The 21,026-nt window shown below is 39.0% G+C and overlaps 1 protein-coding gene and 1 long non-coding RNA gene across 4 annotated transcripts in view; both read left to right on the forward strand.

Moving 5' to 3' along the window:
- HIBADH (3-hydroxyisobutyrate dehydrogenase) overlaps positions 1 to 21,026 on the forward strand; it is a 112,592-nt gene that overhangs the window by 55,109 nt on the left and 36,457 nt on the right. The gene's annotated exons all lie outside the window — the stretch shown is intronic.
- LOC147583170 (uncharacterized) lies at positions 7,790 to 19,387 on the forward strand. Its single transcript, XR_015245992.1, has 2 exons — positions 7,790 to 11,393; positions 11,640 to 19,387. It is a non-coding gene; the product is annotated as an uncharacterized LOC147583170 (long non-coding RNA).

Below are 21,026 nucleotides of genomic sequence, written 5' to 3' on the forward strand. Positions count from 1 at the left end.
GTTACTGATTTTCTACTTTATATAAAAAGATTTGGGAGAAAGGTTTTATTCACTGTAGGGGAGAAAAAAATTTTTTTTTCCTTCCGCTCTCCTGGGGCTGGGGCCCTGTAAAGGAGACTGACAAAGGACAGATTAACAAGAGAAAAGCGTACAAGTTTATTTAATACGAGTTTTATATAATAGGGAGACTTCATAAGGAAGACAACCCCCCTCCCCCTGCATGGTTAAAGCTGTTTTTAGACCACGTTTGGCAAAAAGTGGGAAGTGGAAAAACATGATAGGACAAACGGTATCACGTGAGGGTAGTAAACTGGGGGAAACTTCACAAGGCCTGTTCATTGGGATTCCTCTCAGAGTCCCTCTGTCTTTGGAGATAAGGATGTTCCGTTTCTCTAGGTATAGGGAGGGTACCTCTCACATGAGGGTCTTATAACCTACCTCAGGGGAGAAGGGGGAAGGCCAGAGAGTTCTCCCTGCATCTGCGGGTTCTCCGATTTCGTCATATGTCAAGGTGCCATATTTTGGGAGAGTGTGTTTTGAGCTCTATCACCACCATAAAAATTAAACAATTAAAATAAATCTTCAGTTTCTCCTAATTAAAATATAAGCATCTTAGTGATTTTTTTTTTTTAATTTTTTTTTTCAACGTTTATTTATTTTTTTGGGACAGAGAGAGACAGAGCATGAACGGGGGAGGGGCAGAGAGAGAGGGAGACACAGAATCGGAAACAGGCTCCAGGCTCCGAGCCATCAGCCCAGAGCCTGACGCGGGGCTCGAACTCACGGACCGCGAGATCGTGACCTGGCTGAAGTCGGACGCTTAACCGACTGCGCCACCCAGGCGCCCCCATCTTAGTGATTTCTAAATGTAACAGAAGTATACTTCACTTACTCTTTTTTTGTTAATTTGAATTTAGAAGTAGAAGTATATAGAAATATGCCATGCTGATGAAAATATTTCATTAGCTAAAAACACGTTTTCAATATTACCTCATTTCCTAATATTGTCATTCCCACGTTAAAAAAATGTCTTACTGTGAGATAGCTATTTTTTCTTACAAATATGAATGGTTCCTGATTTGTATACATAGTATATTTATACTTTTACATACTTGAGTGGAATAATTTACTTTCTATTTCAATTTTAACTTGTGTAAATTATAGTTAAACCTTCATCTCCCCAAAATTAAAAGATACTTGGTTTTTAAAATCATTACAAGTGAAGCATTTGAGAAGCAGTTTTTTAAAAAATTTGATTTTAGGGGTATAAGGGTAAGCATATAGGCACTACACTTTTTCTCATTTGATCAAGATCAGGGTAAAAAAGTAAAAGTAATTAGAGAATATAACACCTTATGCTTTTAGAGTGTTGATTCCTTGGATGTAATTGAGGAAATGTTAGTAATTTCTAGAAGCAAAATGAAAGAAATATGAACTAGTAAATTATCAGGTAACGAGATGATTTTGTGATATGTTTGAATATACTATATATTTTACCATAGGTATCTAAAATACTATATATAGATACAAAGATACTGTATGCACTATTAAAAATATTATGTATATATATTGACTTAACAAAATTCTTTGCCTTGTATTTATCTTGGACCTCCTTTCCTTATTTCTTTCCAGGTTTAGTTAGAAAATGAAGGAAACCAAAAAACCAGTAATCCTCCTTCCCTTGTCTTACAGACTTTAAACCTGAAATATGTTCAAATTTGGCTTTTGACTGGCCCGCTGTCTTCATTCTTTCACTTTTGCAGTCAACGATGAATTGTTATTTTCACAGTAAAGATTCTAAACATTCCTGTGCTAGAAACATTCCTTGGGGACTGGGGTCCAAATATCATTCTGCCACTCTGTAATACCTGTTTTAGCTAAATTTGTGTTGGTATTTGTATCATTGCATGATTCATAAGCAAACGTTTACTTAGACTCTTTTCCTCCTAAGCTGCATTTAGAAATAGTTAAATGCCTTTGAAGACTCCTATCCAAACAATCTCCAAATTATTCGTTGGTTAAGATGAATTATTGAAAGAGAAAGAAACCCAATTGTAGGGTGGAGGTGAAGAGGGTACCTGGAAAAAAGGGCGGAAAAATGCCTGGAGGGAGTGTATGTGGGGAGTGCATGGCTGGGGAGGGCGGAAGGGAGTGGGGAACGTAGGCAAGGCAGTGCGCCACCAACATGAACTTTACCTGAAATTTCTTGTCAGTTCTTTCCTTTTTATTTAAAAGCGGGTATTAGTAAAAGTACTACTACAGCACTTTTCTCCTAATGATTTTTTTTTTTTTTTTGGTCCAGTATAACTTGTAATACCAGATTTTCCTTTCAGTCATTAAGATTTAAATTTCCTCTTTCTGCTAGTAAAACCATCTCTGTCAAGCGTGGGGAGGCTGCAGCTTTAACACCACCTCATGTCTGATTAGAAGGTTTTCCTTTGCAATTAATTTTCCTCTGCGCTCTTTGTGGAGAACAGTAGCCCACTGCAGAGAGGTTAGAATGCTGTGGACTTTGGCTGTTCAGCTTAATGATACAAGGGAATAGCAAAGCAAGAATAAATGAGGTACTTTTTGGTGAGCAAAAAATGTGAACTGACTGTCAGTGTGAGATTGGTTCTAGGAGCAGTTAGCCAGCGGTAATAGGGCACACTTGAGTAATTGAATTTGCATAACAAGGCTTGCTGAAGAGATCTGACAGGCATAGAGATTTGTCTAGCTAGAGAGCTCCAGATGGACGTGACCACGCAGCAGCTGGGTGGCACGTTCGTCAGCATGGACAGCACCGCCCAGACTGGCAGCTGGACCCTGGCGACTGCAGGGCTGTGGCAGGCCAGCTGGTGGCTTCTGACAGCCAGTGGCCCTGTTAGAGAGCCTTTTCATAATGGCCTGTCAGGGTACTGGACCTGCGGGGACCGGCAGGAGAATGTCACGAGTCACCAGCGAGGGTTGTTAAGCTGGAGAAATCTGCCCCGGGGAAGTAGGGGTGGTCACCCACCGTGACATCCACAAAGCTAACACCTCCCAGAGTGATCCCGCTCCTTTTGAGAGCCGGTGGGCCTGTTTTTACACGTTTGCTCTAGACTGCAGTCATTCTGGATCATGTTGGATTCTTAAACCTCGAAACCAAGTTGGCCACCTTCCCGAGAGCCCATGTTATCCGTCAGTTGAGATGGAAAAGAAGATTGCTTTTCATGTTTTCCCCGGGTCTTTGCATATTTGCAACAAGGGCATGTTTGGTTTTTGGGAAACATGGGTCGTCGCTTAATAATTTATCTCAGATTTATTGCTCACAGGAAAAAAACCGACTTGTTTAAAGAATAAACTGCAAAGAAAATAAGTGAACTGGTATGAAGTCAATGTGTCCAGGTTACCCTCTCTCCTGTGGTCAGGTGGACTGAATTTATGTGGAGGAATTCTGTAACCACCCCGTCTTCCCAGATTGGAATAAACATGGGAGGGAGGCCAGCTTTGTGATTGCTATTAAAAAGTTTACATCTGTATTCTTAAAATGAGAATTTTGCCATCTGATAACATTCCTACTCTAAAAAATCATGTAACTGGACAACTGTTTTTAAGGGCAGGAAAACACTACTTAGAAGCATTTTCCAATTAAGCGAGAAACTTGCTGTTACAAGCTCCAAGCTCACTTTTAGTACAACCAAATTCTGGTGAAACACAATAGTGCACACTGGAGCAACTTGGACTTCATGGCAGCAAGAACAGTCCAGAAGAGTTACCATTTTTAACTTTCAAATTGGCAAAGGTACAGAAGTCTGTTTTTAGCAAAGGTAGGGGAAATATATAGCTGCATAGACTGCTATTGGGGATATAAATTATTTCAGCCAATGCAGAGAACAGTTCGGCTGTGTGCATCAAAACTTAAAAACATATACTATATATATAAAAAAAAATAACTCCTCTAATAATTCTGCTTCTAAGACTTCATCCCCCAGGTTAAGATTGTGTATCAGGAGGTAGCACTGTGAATGTCCTTTTAGCATTGTTGAGAACACTGGTTCTCCATGTGTTCTGTGTTTCTCCTGTGTTCTCGTGGACCTCCAGGGGGGCCGTGAGGTCAACATACTAACATTACGCACAGGACAAATGGGATGCTGGGTAAAACTACAGGCCCTTAGCACTAATCAAGACAGTGTCAGCGTATTCTTCACCGTCACACGCATGTAGTTGCACTTAAGAATGTCCTTGATGAAGCCATAAAATGTACTAATTTTATTAAATCTGGGCCTTTGACTTTGGCATACACGTGTTTTTTTTACTTGTCTCATGAGAAATGGAAGGTAGAGTATGCACCAAACACTTCTGCTGCAGTAGGTACTGTGGTTGTCTTGAGAAAGTACTTTGTGATCGACTTGCCAGTGGAAGCATCACTTTTTTGTGGAACTCCGTTTTTATTTGAAAAGAATAACTGACAAGGCATTTTATACAAAAAGAACAAAGTGAGCCTCTTACTTCAAGGGAAGCAGCCGAGAGTATTGGTTGCCAATGATAAAATTGGACGTTTTAAGCAAAAATCAGAATTTTTGACAACTTGCATCTGATGCTTTAAGCCTGATGGCTTCCTAATGGTAAAGACTTATGATGAGATTTGTTGTGCTGTTAAAGAATGTGAATTCCTAATATTACAAATTAGGAGTCTGGAAGATCTGTGTAACTCACTGAACCACTATGTGCCAAAAGACCATTGGACTATGTCACAGAATTATGCTTGAATAAAAGATGCACTCAAAGTGCAAAATAGACAGATTTAGATGTAACAGACTAAAAAAAAGTTCATTGATAACCATTTGAGATTGCCCGCTGCACTTGTCTTTAATAAACCACCACATGTCAAGCTTTGGTTTAATGTCAAAGCTATCCCAAATTATCTGAAAACATTATGGAAATACTCCTCCATTCATCTCCATATGAAGCCAGCTTTTACTTTATATACTTCAGCCAAAACAGCATAGGTCTGCTCTGCATTCAAGCTGCTATGAAAATCCAGCTGATTTCTGTTAAGCCAGAATTAAAAAGATCTCCAAACTTGTAAGACAAAGATACTCTTCTCGGTAAATATTCTTTTGCTTTGGAAATGCTTGTTATTTTTTCATAAAAGTATGTTAACATGTAGTGGTTTATTATTTTTGATTAAGAAATATTTTAAAATTTTCTACGTTTTCTAATACAGTAAATACTGACGGATATAATCCACATAAGCAAAACCTTTGGGGTCCTCAATAATATTTAAGACCCAAAAGTTTAAGAACCACTGATTTAAAGTAATGGCAACTTGGAAAAACCCAATGCCCAAGAGGAGGGAATTAATAATTAGGGATTCAATTACATGATAAGAACCAAAATGATAAACACTTGACATGAAAAACTTTTACAGTGTTTTGTTAGGAAGAGGGGGTTATAAAACAATATATGCAATATGATTCAATTTTTGTAAAAAATTATTATAGATACCGTATTTATTATGAATGTCTTCTACGACACTAAGGTATTAAGCAGTTTTCTCTGGGGAAGAAGGTAGAAAAGGTTTTAAGACTGTTGTTGGAAGCTTAGGCTGTATCACAAGATACTGTTTTCCTCCTGGCTCTTGATGAAGACATCTAGTTCTTTACTAGGTTTGTGACATTGTCCAAATTGCTTAAACTGAAAATTCTCCCCTTATTTATTTGTTTGTTTATTTATTTGAGAGAAAGGGAGCATGCACAAGCAGGGGAGGGACAAGCAGAGGCACAAGCAGCGGGAGAAAGAGAGAATCTTAAGCAGGCTCCATGCTCAGCACAGAGCCCAACATGGGGCTCGATCCCACGACCCTGGGATCATGACCTGAGTTGAAAGCAAGAATCAGATGGTTAACTAACGGAGCCACCCAAGCGCCCCTCCCCTTATTTTAAAAATTGAGACAACACTAGCTACCTGTCAGGCTTGTTAAAAGAATTGAGGTGTACTATGTCTGGGATGTAAAAGTCGATCAGTATACACACTTGGCTCTAACATCTGTCTCAGCTCTAAATTCTGTACGCCAGCAGTGTGTCTGTGACATTCAGTGGTCAGTAAAGCTCCTCTTGAAGTCATAATAAGGGTCCTTTGAAAACAAGAAAAGCATATATTACGTGAATATCACTTTATCTTGGTGAAAAAAAGTTTTATGGAATAACAGCTGTAAGACAGGAAGTAAGTAACATCTTATACCTGCCTTCTGGTTGAGATAGGTTAAGGGAAACTAATTTCATGAGCTGCAGTTACATGATAAGTCCTCAGCCAGGTACTTTTATAAAATAGCTGGGTACTTTACTGACATCCTGTCATTTAATTCTCACAATCCTGTGAGGTAAGTACCGTTTTTTCCCCCCATTTTGTTAACGTAAAGACTAAACAAAGAGGTTGGGGAACATGCCCTAGGCATTTGTGGAGGTGGGGCAAATTCAAACCCAAGCTTGGCTGACTGTAAGGTTTGTGCTTTTTACCCATGTAATAATACGCTAGCTCTGATTAAAGAGAAATGAAAACCACCACACAGGCACAAGGAATGGCTGGCCCAGCTCCTCACTCTGGCAGACCAGCTGGATGGAGTCTGAGGTGGGGAAAAGCCTGGATTAAGGTTCATAAATTCTAAGATCTCTAGGACTTAAAGACTCGTTCCTCCATGTTCAATTAAATTAAATAACTTATATAAAACAGTGCCTGGTACATCAAAATCACTCAGTAAATGGAGGTGAATTATTATTAACTCTGTGACAAAGCCAGAAGTTTGGGTTCTTGTTCCTAAAATAAGAAAAAAAATAAAAATCACCATCAGTCTATGATCCCTTACTTAAAACTCTTAGAGCCACGTGAATTTTTTGATTTCTTAGGAAAGATACTAACCTTCTATTTACCATATATCATGTAACATCCCTAACAGTAGGGTCCAGGACAGCCCCCTGTAATCAGACATATTAATGATTTCTACAGTGAAATAAATAATGTTCTAACTAAGAATAAGTGGAGCCTGTAGATAGCTTCATAACAGGGGCACCTGGGTGGCTCTGTTGGTTGAACGTCCGACTTTGGCTCAGGTCATGATCTCGCAGTCTGTGAGTTCGAGCCCCGCGTCGGGCTCTGTGCTGACCGCTCAGAGCCTGGAGCCTGTTTCGGATTCTGTGTCTCCCTCTCTCTCTGCCCCTCCCCTGCTCATGCTCTGTGTCTTTCTCTCTGTCAAAAATAAAAAATAAAACATTAAAAAAATAAAAATAGCTTCACAACAGTTCAGGTGAGGTTTTGCTGTAGAGTATAGAAAAAGCTTTTGCTTCTGGAGGTTTTTATATAACAGTTGTAGGGAAGGGGTTGTGGACTCATAAGGCGTATGGTAATGTTTCAAGGAAGGTAAGGCATGGATTACCTGCCAGTCGGGGAACAGAGAGTCAAGTGATAGTTCTGTTCAAGAGAGACTCTAAATCCTAAATCATAGCGGTAAGTCTTTCTGGCCCCTAATCTCAATTACTAATTGTACCCAAAGAGAGGAAACAAGTACCTGTTCTTTCATCTTCTCTCAAATGAATGTGCTTCACTTTAAAATTTTTTTTTTCAACGTTTATTTATTTTTGGGACAGAGAGAGACAGAGCATGAACGGGAGAGGGGCAGAGAGAGAGGGAGACACAGAACCGGAAACAGGCTCCAGGCTCCGAGCCATCAGCCCAGAGCCTGACGCGGGGCTCGAACTCACGGACCGCGAGATCGTGACCTGGCTGAAGTCTGACGCTCAACCGACTGCGCCACCCAGGCGCCCCAAATGTGCTTCACTTTAAATAAAGCTGGGGACAAAATCAAGTACCTTTTTTTTTTTTCTTGTAAAGGATTATACCTTTATCAAAGAAACCAGACGAGGCCAAATTTGTTCGACTTGGCCTGTTTCTCCAGATTTCTACTAAGAATAGACTTTTCTTCCTTTGTGGCGAAACTGGAAAAATGATACTGCGTGTCTTGGTCTTTACATGCTGAGAGCCCCACACATGCTAACTTGTCCTGAACGAGGAAAGGCAAAATAGGACTGCAGGCTGTCCTCGGTCATTCCTGAACAAAAGCAGCCACGCCACCTTTTGTAAAAGAAAAAGAATGGAGTGATTTTGAAAGGAGGGAATTTCGGATGTTAGAAGGATAAGCAATATAGTTAACATCAGTGCCTGAGGGAGAAGAAGAAAACACCTCTTCTTTATCCCTGTCTTCCCCATTTCCTTTCCTATCCATTTTATGTCCCGTGATGCGATTATAAATACTTAGCTCTTGTGTTCCTCTCTCCCCTTGTTGAATTTGACCCCATCCCTGACCGAATCCAGCCATTCATTTGTCCTGTACCTGCCCTTGAGTAACTGAACATGGTGGAGTAAGTGGGTGACCGTGTTGGCCTGGTTTCCCTTGTAAATTAATGATCACTGATCTCAAGTGGGCCCTTAAGGCTCTGGACAGCTCTTCATGTCCTTGTTCATTCACGCCTTCTCTCTTCAAACCGCTGGTACCCTTCGCCACTGTCAGTTGATGGTCTTCCTTCTTCCTTTCACCGAGAAAATAGTCCTCAAAGAACGTCCACATGATCCTATCACCACAACTACTAGCCTGCATGTACTCGCTCTGCCTTCCTTCCCGTTCCTGCACGAACCAGGATTTATCTGGGGTTTATCTAGAGCTAACCTCTTTCACTCTGTTCTCTACCCCTCTTGCCCTCTCCCCACTTAAATCAGAATGTCTAAAAGTTGTGTCTCAAATGCAGTTTGACTCAGTTAACCACTCTACTAGACTACAAGCTCTACAAAAGTGGAGATTGGTTCTGTTTTGTTCACTGCCGTATTCCCGGTGCCTAGATCAGTACCTAAAAGATAGTAGGCAGACTTGGGTCGAATGGCTAGGTGAGTGAATGGGTAAATGAATCTTTCTGAAAAGATATAAATTACAGTATGAACTCTGAAGAACACAAACCATGCCTAATAAATCACTTTCCCTGTATTTTGCCAAATTGGAAGCTAAAATCTCTTCACCAAAAATCTGGTTTAAAGAGTTTTCTACTGAATTCCTACAAATATGCCTCGCTGAGAGTTTTTCCTAGAATTTTTAAGGCACATAATTCTAGTTATCCGCATAGTTTCTGGTTACTGGGAACGAAGATGCAAGTTCTTCAGATGGATTTCATTGGTGGCAGTTTCCCAAATGAGTGGATCTGTAGAAATCCCAATGTTCTTTTTACCCAGCACTGCTGCTCAGAATGGATGCAACTGCCTGCTCTATCCCTTTATCTCATCTATTAAGGAGGCAAGGGATGATGATTCTTATATTGAGTTATGTCTATTGTGGTCTTAGTATAATCGATTGCATTTCATTTCTTAAAATCAGGGGAAGAGTTTAGTTTTTTTTTTTATTATTAAAGTTTTATTTTTATTTATTTTGAGAGAGAGAGAGCAGAGTGCAAGTCGGGGAGGGACAGAGAGAAAGGGAGAGAGAATCCCAAGCACTGATAGTTCGAACTCACGAACTGTGAGATCACCCCATGAGCTGAAGTCAGATGCTTAACCTACTGAGGAAAAGTCACAGGAAAAGCAACCACATGTATTCTAATTTGGTTTTCTATCACTTGTCACCAAACCCTAATTTATAGAAATGTGGCTATTCAAACAGACTTCTGTGTATTTTGAAAATGTACACATGCAGTGTAGTTTTAGTATGGAAGTGAGCATTATGGATTTACATGAGCTGTAACTCAGTAGCTTGCCGTGTGTCATAGAAACAGTCTGTCAGCCTTCCAGTTTTTCTTACTAATGTGACTCAGATAGTAGTAGGATAAAAATACCTAGCTTCTTTTTTTGGTGGTTGAGTTTTTATTAGATGGAACTCAGCTAGGTCATTTCCGTACATAATGCCCTGGTACATAACCCAAGAACAAATACCATTAGTGTGGTTACTCATTTACTTGGGCAGCTCTTGCCAGGGAAAACTCAGAGCTACTAGAGACAGAAAGCATATATATAAACCTGACTGTAAAAAGGGAGATACAGAATAGCTCAGCAATACAATAATGTAAGTTAATGAAGACTTATTCAATGTAGAGGACTTTGACTCAGATTTCTTAAGAAAGTATCTTCTGTAAGTCAAGCTGTATGTATTTATCTACATTGGTCTTGGGGTGAGACTTTTTCCTCCCTTACCTCCTGCCTTTATAAAAGACCGTGAAAGTAGAGTTCATGGAACATTTCTAAATAACCAATATATAGAGATTCCATTTATATGTGGATCAGTGCTCTGCTATCTAATTAATTGTTCTGTTTCTAATTTCAATTTATAGGCTCTCCCCTCAACTCCTCAAACTTTTTCTTTTTGGCTGAAACATTCACCCACACCCAAATACTTTTAATAAGTCTCCAGAGAACAGGGACATGCTCCTTATGTAACTCCAAGACTACTATCATTAGCCAAGAAATTTGACAGTGATTCAGTGTCATCTAATAAAGAGTCCATATTCATGTTTTCTCAATTATCCTCCAAATAAGTGGGCTTTTTTTCATTTCTTTGATCCAGTGTCTAGTAAATGTTCATGCATTACATTTTGTGGTCATGTTTCTTCAATGTTCTTTAATCTAGAGCAATTCCCATATGCTCCCTTTTAAAAAAATCTTTGATGCTGACACTTTTGGAGTCAATTATCAATTATCTTATGGAATCTTCCTTATTCTGGATTTGCCAAGTAATTTCCTTAATATTGGTCTCAGGTTAAACTCTTTTGGTTACCGTAGCCTGACTTAAATAAAAATTTTGAAAGGCTGACATTCAGTTGTAGAGAATCTTGACTTCTTCTGCCTGTTGTCAGATGCTTTTCTTATAGTCCCAACCTCTCAACCGGGTACAAAGAAGCAAGAGTTGATTTACTTTTTGTAGATGCCGAAAACCTAGCCTATTGTAATGAGGAAAATTTGGTCCTGTTCTTAGTAAAAATCAGCTGTCCATTGTACAATCTAATGAGTTTTCCTGAAACCTTATTAATAGAATGTGTGCTTTTCTCTTCTCTTTTCTTACAGGAATCTTAGAATGACAGCATTAAATAATCTCTTCTGAAATTCCAGGTTTTCAGGGTCACTTACAGTCAGAAATGGCTCATTGTGTAAAACAGAAACAGGCTGAATTACAAGTGATACACTACAGTTGCACCGAGAAAAAGGAATCTTTCATACTAACGTCCTTATACTAGTGCTCATGGAAGGAAGTATGGACATTCCGAAATTTGTTTTTAGATCCTTCTGATCTTATCTCTGGTTGTTTTTGAAACTCGTGTTTAAGAAGTAAGTTTACCAGTGAGCTTTGTAACCAAAATGATATCTTACTCTAACCTTAGTGAATGCTGTCTGTTTAAAAAGATAAAGTAAAGGGGCGCCTGGGTGGCGCAGTCGGTTAAGCGTCCGACTTCAGCCAGGTCACGATCTCGCGGTCCGTGAGTTCGAGCCCCGCGTCAGGCTCTGGGCTGATGGCTCAGAGCCTGGAGCCTGTTTCCGATTCTGTGTCTCCCTCTCTCTCTGCCCCTCCCCCGTTCATGCTCTGTCTCTCTCTGTCCCAAAAATAAATAAACGTTGAAAAAAAAATTAAAAAAAAAAAAAAAAAAAAGATAAAGTAAATATTTTAAATGGCGCAATGAACTTATAAAATCATGTATCTCCAAAAGAAAAAAATGTTTTCCTTAGTTATGACCAGTGTGTGTATTTAAATGTATTGTCTTCAGTTCTACCTTTTCAGAACCTTACCACCTCTCTTAGCAAATTTTGCATACTGAAATCTCTAAAAATATTGTTTTTACTTAAAGATTTGGTTTTTATAGTTTCATACTAAAGAACAGTGGATGTTAATAACATTTAGGAGTGAGTTTTCTTTCTTTCTTTTTTTTTTCTTTTGAGGTCAGCAGTGTTTATATTAATCAGGTTGACATTTCTTACTGGTGGGTCATGAACTGTTGATAATAGCCTTAAATGGTGATTCGGTTCTTACAGAAGGTATAACTCATTATCCAGCTACTATCTTAAATCATCACAGGAAACAACGGGCACTCCTCACCCATGTGTTCTGTAGAAATAGTACATGAAGCAGTATATATGTTTCTTTTGTTTACATCTGAAACTTATTGGAGGCTTAATCACATTATCTAAGGAAGCTATGGCATTGCCACTCCTTTAGAGAACCAGGATCATCACCATGACTTATTTGGGGGGGATGAAGGTGTATACATACAATTCTTTTAATAACATACCCAGAGTCTTCTTTTTCATATTGTAAGCCTTTCTGAAACCTTGTTTTAACAATGAGTATACCTGGGTAGCAAGTAATAAAATCAGATATGTGTACCGCATTCTAAGTTGGGTTTAACTTAAAGTACTAGTATAGGCATTTGAATAATTTAAAAAGATAATCACTCTAAGAGAGAGATGATGCTTGGAAAGTTTGCTTTGTGTTATAGAGGTAGATTTCTTGAGACATGTCATTATTTTAAAAACTCTAGGGGCACTTGGGTGGTTCAGTCAGTTAAGCATCTGCCTTTGGCTCAGGTTGTGATCTTACAGTTCATGGGTTCGAGCCTCACATTGGGCTCTGTGCTGATGGCTCAGAACCTGGAGCCTGCTTCAGATTTTGTGTCTCCCTCTCTCTCTGCCCCTCCCCCACTCGTGCTCTGTCTGAAAAATAAATGAACATTAAAAAAAATTTTTTTTAAACTCTAAGAAAAATTTAAGAAATTAGCTAGGTTTTTCTTTTTTTTTAATTATTAGGCAATTTCCTTTCAAGATAAACCTGAGTAGTATGGTATGTGGTGATCTAGAATTACCAGTATCTTTGAATTTGAAATTAAAACGTGTTTTCAGCATGTCCCATGTGTGTATAGGCAGTAAGTAGATAGTAGCATGACTGCCCTGGTAATTTTGATTTAGTTTCTAATTAGATAATATATAATGAATGAAGCCAGTGTCCGAAGATTAATAAAATACCCCGAACATCCAGGTTGGGGCCCTACACATAGGGGCTCAGTCATGATTTGTTAACGAATGTGTTTCCGGAAGCAAGAGAGCTTTTTTAGCACTTCATTTTTGTGACACAGGATGTTATTTTAAAGAGAGAAGATTGAGTGAATGCATTATTTCCTTTTATAGAGGAAAGGGATATTAACATCTTCAAAGTAACAGCCTTATTTAGGGTAAACAGGTTCTTGGAATGTATGCTGAACTGATTCTTTAAGAGAAACAATATAGCATTAGAAAATTATGGGCCACTAGAGGTCACTGTTTAGTAATCAACTTTTAATGAACCAGAACAGTCGGGAAAGCCAATAAATTACACTGTGGATTTTTCTAATTATGAATTCATATTTAATCATTCAACGACAAGTTAACTGTGGCAGTGGTTCTATGTATTTTGCATATGTGGTTATGCTAATATACTATTACATTTCTCAGAGGCTGGTCCTCCATCATTAGAGTAGTACATTGCCTAAGGCTTTGTTATCTAGTCCTAATTACTAATTATGAGACGTAATTAACTTTGTTACCACCTCCACCCCTTTCATGGGCCAAAAGTTCTTTTAAAAATAAAGTCTCGCTATAAATGAAATTTACGTTTTCACGATCACAGGTGTAACAGTTCTGGTCCATTCCTCCCTCTTTCCCTCGTCTAAAGTCTTCATATTGATTCTTGGTTTCTCTTGCTTTTTGCTGTGTTTCACCCGATTTCTTTCCTCCCTCCTTTGGGTTCTTTTTCCACTTTAATATGAATCAGCTGCCTTGTTTTCTCAGAGACTGAATGTTTCTTTTCAAGTTTCCCAGCCTTGATTCAGTGAGTAGTAGAATGTGACTCTTACTGCACACCTTAAAGGAATCCCAGGGCAGGCAGCTTGGGCCGAGCGAGCCAGCAAGGGAAGATTGGATGCTTGCAATCAAGTGCGCTGCCCTCGTTCTCGCTGCTGCTGCTGCTGCTGCTGCCGCCGCCGCCGCCGCTGCGAGCAGATGGCTCTCCTCAGCCTGTGCCGCCTGGAATTCATTCAGGAAAAGGCAGATTTCCCTACTCATGTGATAAAAATTTGTTTTCTTCCTTAAAGGTTAGGCTGGTTGCCCAAGAGGAGGCCTCTGAAACCTAGGGAGAAACTGAACACGTGCACATGTGTTTCCTTTTCTTGCGGACACAATTATGCATTCTGTTGAGAAAGCAGGCACATCAGCACATTGCTGCTCGGGTTTCCTCCGCTTCTTGCTGCCTTTACCACGCCTGCTGCTAGGCCTGTGCTGTGTGCTTATGTCACTCTCTGCATCAGACACATAGCTGATGCATTGTTTCCCCTGGCCTGCCCAGTCTCCTCAGCCTGCCAGCCAAGGCCCTCCACAGTCTGGATCCGACTTAGTTTTCTGTTGTTATTTTTTACCGCTTTTCTCCACGTGCCTTAACTTCTAGCGAAACTAGACCATTCACGATTTCTGAAATGCTTCTCTCATTCACTCAAGTCTCTGGTTCTTGTTTATGCTTTTCTTCTATTAGGATTTTAATCTCTTCCTCATTTTTTATCTGCCAAACTCAGCCCACACAGATGCCACTTCCTGTGATTTCCTCTTGAGGCAGAGGTGATCCTATGAATCACCGTTACGTGTAAGGCACTTACTACCCCACTCGGATGGTAATGATATGTGCACCTGTATTGTCTCTTCAGCTACATTGTATATCCATTAACTCCAGGGATTCTTGGCAACTAAATTAAAAATACTACAATTCCCAACCAACAAACCCATTTGGCAGGGTGTCTAGCTTTTATAAGGTTTGTAAGTTGTGAGATATCCTTCACTGGAAATTTTTTTTCACAAAACACAGGCCTTTGTCCATTAAAGTGAGTTCTTTCTGAACTCGTGTAAACTAATAATCAACTTGCCTTTCTTGATTACCCACTTTATAATATCACTGGGACTACAATAGTTCTTTATTAAATCTCCTGGGAGAAAAATATGTTTTATACTTTGAAATGATGCTCCTTACATTTGCATAATTCTGTTTTGAAGAAATTGAGAGTTTAATTAACAATAACCTTTTGCTTATAAATGCTACAAATTTCTTGTGTTTCTATAAAAACAAAAAAATGTGGAGGACATATGAATTTTGAACTTGAACCATTTTTTCCAGCTCTTTTTCAATTATTATTTCCAGTGGCTGAATGTGGTATGTAAATTCCGTATTATTAGAGAAGTATCTGTTGTGGCAGAGTAATAAGTAAAGAGTGCCCCGTGCCTAAACCTATGTGTGCACTTTATTATAATAGAAACTAACCTGCAATGGTTGTGTTTTTTATAAATCAAACACAGAGAGAGTTACCTGTTTGAATTCAGAGTGTACTTTTCCTTGGCAACATTTTCTAATATATTTAGGTCCCTGTTTTCAACCTCAAATATATTCAACTCCATATATCCCGAAATGATGATGCTATTAACATTATGTTGCTGCAGGTAATCATTTCAGAGCTCCAACTTGGGATGCCAGCTAGGTTGCTGGCCCTTCCTACCCTTTGAGAAAACCTGCATACCCTCTTTTTTCCTCTTCTACGCTGTAAAATTTCCTGTGGGGACTCACCTACTCTTTGAAAATTTCAACCGTCTCATCCCTGTATAGTTTTCCTCATACTATAGTCCCATCATAGACTGTTCTACTTTCTAGACCTGCATTTTTTTAATTTAAAAAAATGCTTATTTATTTTGAGAGAGAAAGAGAGAGAGAGAGCCAGGGAGGGGCAGAGAGAGAGGGAGAGAGAAGCCAAAGCAGGCTCCATGCTGTCCACGCACAGCCTGACACAGGGCTCGATCTCACGAACTGCGAGATCACAACCTGAGCTTGAAATCAAGACAGTTGGACGCTTAACCGACTGAGCCACCCAGGTGCCCCCAGACCTGCATTTTATCTCTTGGACCCCTTAAGTTAAACTCATTCTCTAAGCAATCTCATCTTTTCTATAAAACCAGTTCTTCCTTTTTGATTCTCTTATTATAACGTACTACAGTTTCAAATATTCTGATCTTTTTGGTTTGAACTCTGAAATCAGCACTATTCAAGAGAAATGTAATGTAAGCCATGTGGGTAAATTAAAATTTTCCAGTAGCAACACTAAAAAGTAGTAAGAAACACAGCTGAACATAATTTTATTTATTTATTTGTCTGTTTGTTTGTTTGTTTATTTATTTATTTATTTATTTATTTATTTATTTATTTAAAGATTTTATGTTTAAGTAGTCTCTGTACCTCATGTGGGGCCTGAACTCACAACCTCGAGATCGAGAGTCACATGCTCTACCCTCTGAGCCAGCCAGGTACCCTGAACATCACTTTAGTAATATATTTCATTTAACCCAATATATCTAATTTATTATAATTTCCTTGTGTAATCAATATACAAATTATTGAGATATTTTCGATCCTTTTTGTCCATAATAAGTCTTTGAAATCTGGTGTGTATTTTATATCTAAGGCACATCTTATTTTCAACTAACTGTATTTCAAGTTCTCAACAGTCACATGTGGCTAGTAACTACCATACTGGACACTATATAGCCTTAGAGCCTGTTCCATAGACTTCTTATCAGCCAGGGGTGCGTTGTGGTTCTTCGTTGTCTGCCAGAGTTCTTTCAGTGCTGGCATGGAAATTTACCAATTTACAGGCTTGTCATCCTTCCCTTCTTCTATGCTTCTTCTATTCCTGTTGTGAGGATTTTTTATATACTGTGTTATATATTTCTTACATACTAAGTCATAGTCCTTGATCTCAGGAGCTCATACTCTGGTAAGTGAGGTGGACATGGAAAAAGATGCTGCATTACAATGCAGATTGATAATTGCCATAGGAGAGGCATAAATGAGTTCCGCAATAAACTGATGCTATAGTTTGGGTTATTTGCATTTATCGCATCTGACTTCTAGGCCAGTTGCTTACCTGAAGGACTGAGAGGTGAACCTCATGCATTGTGGAGTTGGGTGAGGATGTGCCAAGAAAAAGAGGTAGTTTTCAAGGCTTAGAATTAGAAAAGCACATGGCGTATTTGAAGAAGATTAAGTTAGAGTCAGTATATCTGGAGTTTTAATTGTTCCGAATTCAGCTCTTACTATTTTTTTTTTAATTAAAAAAATTGCTTTCAAATGTTTGTTTATTTTTGAGAGAGAGAGCATGAGCAGGGGAGGGGCAGAGAAAGAGAGGGACAGAGGATCCGAAGTGCGCTCTATGCTGACAGCAGTGAGCCTGATGAGGGTCTCAGACTCACAAACCGTGAGATCATGACCTGAGCTGAAGTCGGACACTCAACTAACTAAGCCATCCAGGTGCCCCAAGTTGCTTAATATTTTCTAAACAGGTCTCATACTTTTATACCTTTTTGATTCACTTTGCCTGGAATTTCTCTTTCTGCCCCAAGCCACTCCTTGTCACCTTGTCATGATCTTAATCATCTTTCATGGCCCATATTTATCTGGTCTTTTCAGTAAAGTTTTGCCTACTCATTTTTACTAGTTTCAACCCACAAATGACTGTGATGTTTTCCTCCTCTGAGTTTTGAACACTTTTTATGGAATTAATTTTCTTAGTATTAAAGTTAATTTTATAGTGCCGTAACTCTTGTTTGGATCACAAAACTTAATTTGAATGGGAATCCTGTCTTAATTATTTTTGTACACCCAAAGAACCAAGAATGGGTCCCTTCTATATAGAAGATACTCAGTAAATATGTTGATTTGTGTATAGTAAATATTTTTTATGAGATGTTTAAAACAAAAATGAATAAGTAAAGCACAAAATTAAAGTGATCTAGAGATTCCCAGTCCCTAATGTTCCTTTTAGATTACTTTCACAGAAAGTATTCATAAACTTGATTGACTGCTATATCTAGTGGGATGAAATTTCTTGATTTTACTTGTAAAAGTAGATGCCATAAAAGCAACATTCTGTTGTAAATTTTTAGTGTAATACAGGTACTAATGGTAAAGATGAAACCTGTTTTATTATCAGAAAGAGTTAAAGATATCCTGGCATAAAAATAAGGTGGAAATCAATCTTTCTTTTGACATTTAAAGACCCATTTTGTTTCTTTACATAACCACCTACTGCTTCTGGCAGTATGGTGGTTTAGATATGTTAAAATACCTTCCTATCATAAAACACCCAGGTGCCGGATAAAGTATAAAAAGCATACTCTTAAATGGATTTTGGATTCCTCAAAAAATAAGGGAAATCCTCAATGACCAAATAATTGAATAGTAACCTGAAATCAGGGTGATAAACCCAGAAGCTCTGGCTGCTCTGAGGGCAGTGTCGATTCCAGGAACCAGGGGCTTGGGTATTAATGTTCATGGGCAAAGAATCATGGGTTTAATGGAAAACTGGGCCTTGTGCTCAGACGAAGTGAGTAGGCTGATCCCTGCATCCTATTCTCTCCCTCCACAAAGCCAAAATCCCCAGAGGCTGTTCCCTCAGGGAAAAGGGTGGCCTGCAGATAATCTGCCTGCCGGTAAAGGGGACTAATTGGTAAATCTGTCTATGCTGGTTTTAGGTTATAGGAAATAAAATACATCAGTCTCCCCTGAATCTTTGTAACGGTAGGTCAGATCTCGTGGGTATAGAGTTAAGATTTAAACAGTGCATCTAATTGGGAGAACACCCAACCAATAAATTTAAGGGCTTTTGAGTTGGTAGGCCCTGTCACCCACAGAAAGAATAAAAACCCTTTCTGGAGAAAATCATCCTCAATCCAGGACTCTCAGAATTCACAAATATTAAGCACAGTAAATATGAGCTCACCAAGAAGGGGGGAGGGGGGCGGAGAGAAAGGAAAAAAATGAAAAAAACAAAAACAAAAAACCAAGACACATAAGAAGATAAGTCACCAGAACAAGTGTCAACAGGAACAAATTTAATCCCTGAGAACCACAGATACTGAAATTCTACAAACAATACAAAAAAAATTGGAAGAAATAAAAGATGGAATCAAAAATAAATGAACAAAGAAGGAAAGAATATCAGAAAAGACTAATCAAATTTGGAAAACAAAAACATTGAAATTAAATATCAATAGATAAGTTTAATGGTACATGGGAACTAAAGAGAAAATTAGTGAATAGGAAGAAAGCTCTAAAGAAATAACCCAAATTTAATACAGAAAGATTTGGAGATGGAAAATATGAATGAAAGTTAAGAAACAGGTATACATGGCTAGAAAGAAAAAGTCAAACATGCATCTGAGGAGACTTCCAGATGGAATGATGGGGAGAAATGGTCAACATGGTAATATCTGAGAAGTTTCCAGAATTGACATAAATCCACAGAAACAGGAAGCACAAGATACAACAAATAGGAGTGTGTTTTTTTTTTTTAAGAAATCTTACTACATCGTTGTAAAAGTATAAAATACCAATAATCAAGGCAAAAAGATTTAAAACAGCTAGAAAGAAAAGACAGGTCACCTACAAAAGAACAAGAGTCTGATACCAGACTTCCTCCCAGCATTATTGAGGTATAATTTGTTATAATAAAATTCACCTATTTTAAGTTTTAGAGATTGATAAGCTTAGACAATTACACATAGTCATGCAGTCATCATCACAGTGAAATATAGAATATTTCTATCATCCCAGAAAGTTCCCTCATGCCTCTGCACCCAGTATGGGGCTTGAACTTACATCCCTAAGATTAAGAGTTGCTTGTTCCACTGACTGAGCCAACCTAGTGCCCCTTCCCTCATTCCACTGATTGAGCCAGTCTGGTGCCCCCTCCCTCATGCCCCTATGTAGTCACTCCTCCCAGCTTTAGGAAATCATTTAATGCCTTTCTTTCACTAAGTTTTTGTCTATTCCAGAATATGTAACAATATAAAGTAAAAGAGATTCATACAATATGTAGGGTTATGTGTGAATGGCAGCCTTTTTTTTTTTTAATGTTAATTTATTTTTTTTAAGAGAAAGAGAGCAGGGGAGGAGCAGAGAGAGAGGGAGACAGAATCCTAAGCAGGCTCTGCGGTGGCTGACACGGGGCTTGAACTCACAAACTGCAAGATGATGACCTGAGCCGAAATCAACAGTTGGACGTTTAACTGACTGAGCCACCCAGGTGGCCCTAAATAGCAGACTTCTTAAGAGCAACAAGGGAAGCCAGAAGACTGGAATAGTATTGTCAAAGTACTGACAGATAACTTGTCAACTTAGAATTTGCATCCAGCAAAACTATTCTTCAAGAATGAGGGGTAGGTTACAGTTCTGGTTAAGATGGAGTTAAAAACCAAACAAACAAAATAAAAAACACTGCCCTTTCTCTCCTACTGAAAGTGTTTGAAAACCTTGGACACAATGCATGAAGCAGCTATTTGAGACCTCTGAAAAGTAGGTGGTAGCAGGTGGATTGGAGAAGGTACAAAAGCTCTGCTAGCAAACTCCCTGAAACCCTTCCCCTAACGTTTGTGTCTCCCAGCCTGGATTCAAAGGCAGTTGTGAGTTCTGGAACCATGCATGGGTACAAGCAAACAAAGTTCTAAGAGAAAGGATCTTTCCAGTGTAAGAAGCAGTAAGAGGGGCCCTATGGAAATTCACCGTTTTCACTCCCAGCATTGCCACACTGACAAGCCTTACTTGCAAAGCTGCGGTTTTACAAGTGTGGCAGGCATGCGCTTAATATTCTGAGCAGGGGAATCCTTCTCTCTGACTAAAAGAACTGTGGTTCAAAGAGTGGGGAGGAATCCCAATTGCTTTTTACTTTTTTTATTCTTCTTTTCTTTGGCCCCAGGTACATATGTGGTTTCAGGAATTGTAGGACTTTAGAGTCAGAGGGCCATAAAGGGAGGATTGGAAGTGGATGTACTGGAGTGTTAGTAGGGGGGAGTTCATAGGAGGGAACTCAAGAAAGGGATCCCATATGTTGTATCAACTCTTGGGATCTCCCAGCGCTGGGCAGCATGGATTTCATTCTAAACAGCATACCAAGGGAGGTAAGAACTTAACTGGCAGGTTAGACAGCCTT

Source organism: Puma concolor, chromosome A2 (assembly GCF_028749965.1).
Source record: "Puma concolor isolate L17-30 chromosome A2, mPumCon1.1.hap2, whole genome shotgun sequence".
Taxonomy (NCBI): domain Eukaryota; kingdom Metazoa; phylum Chordata; class Mammalia; order Carnivora; family Felidae; genus Puma; species Puma concolor.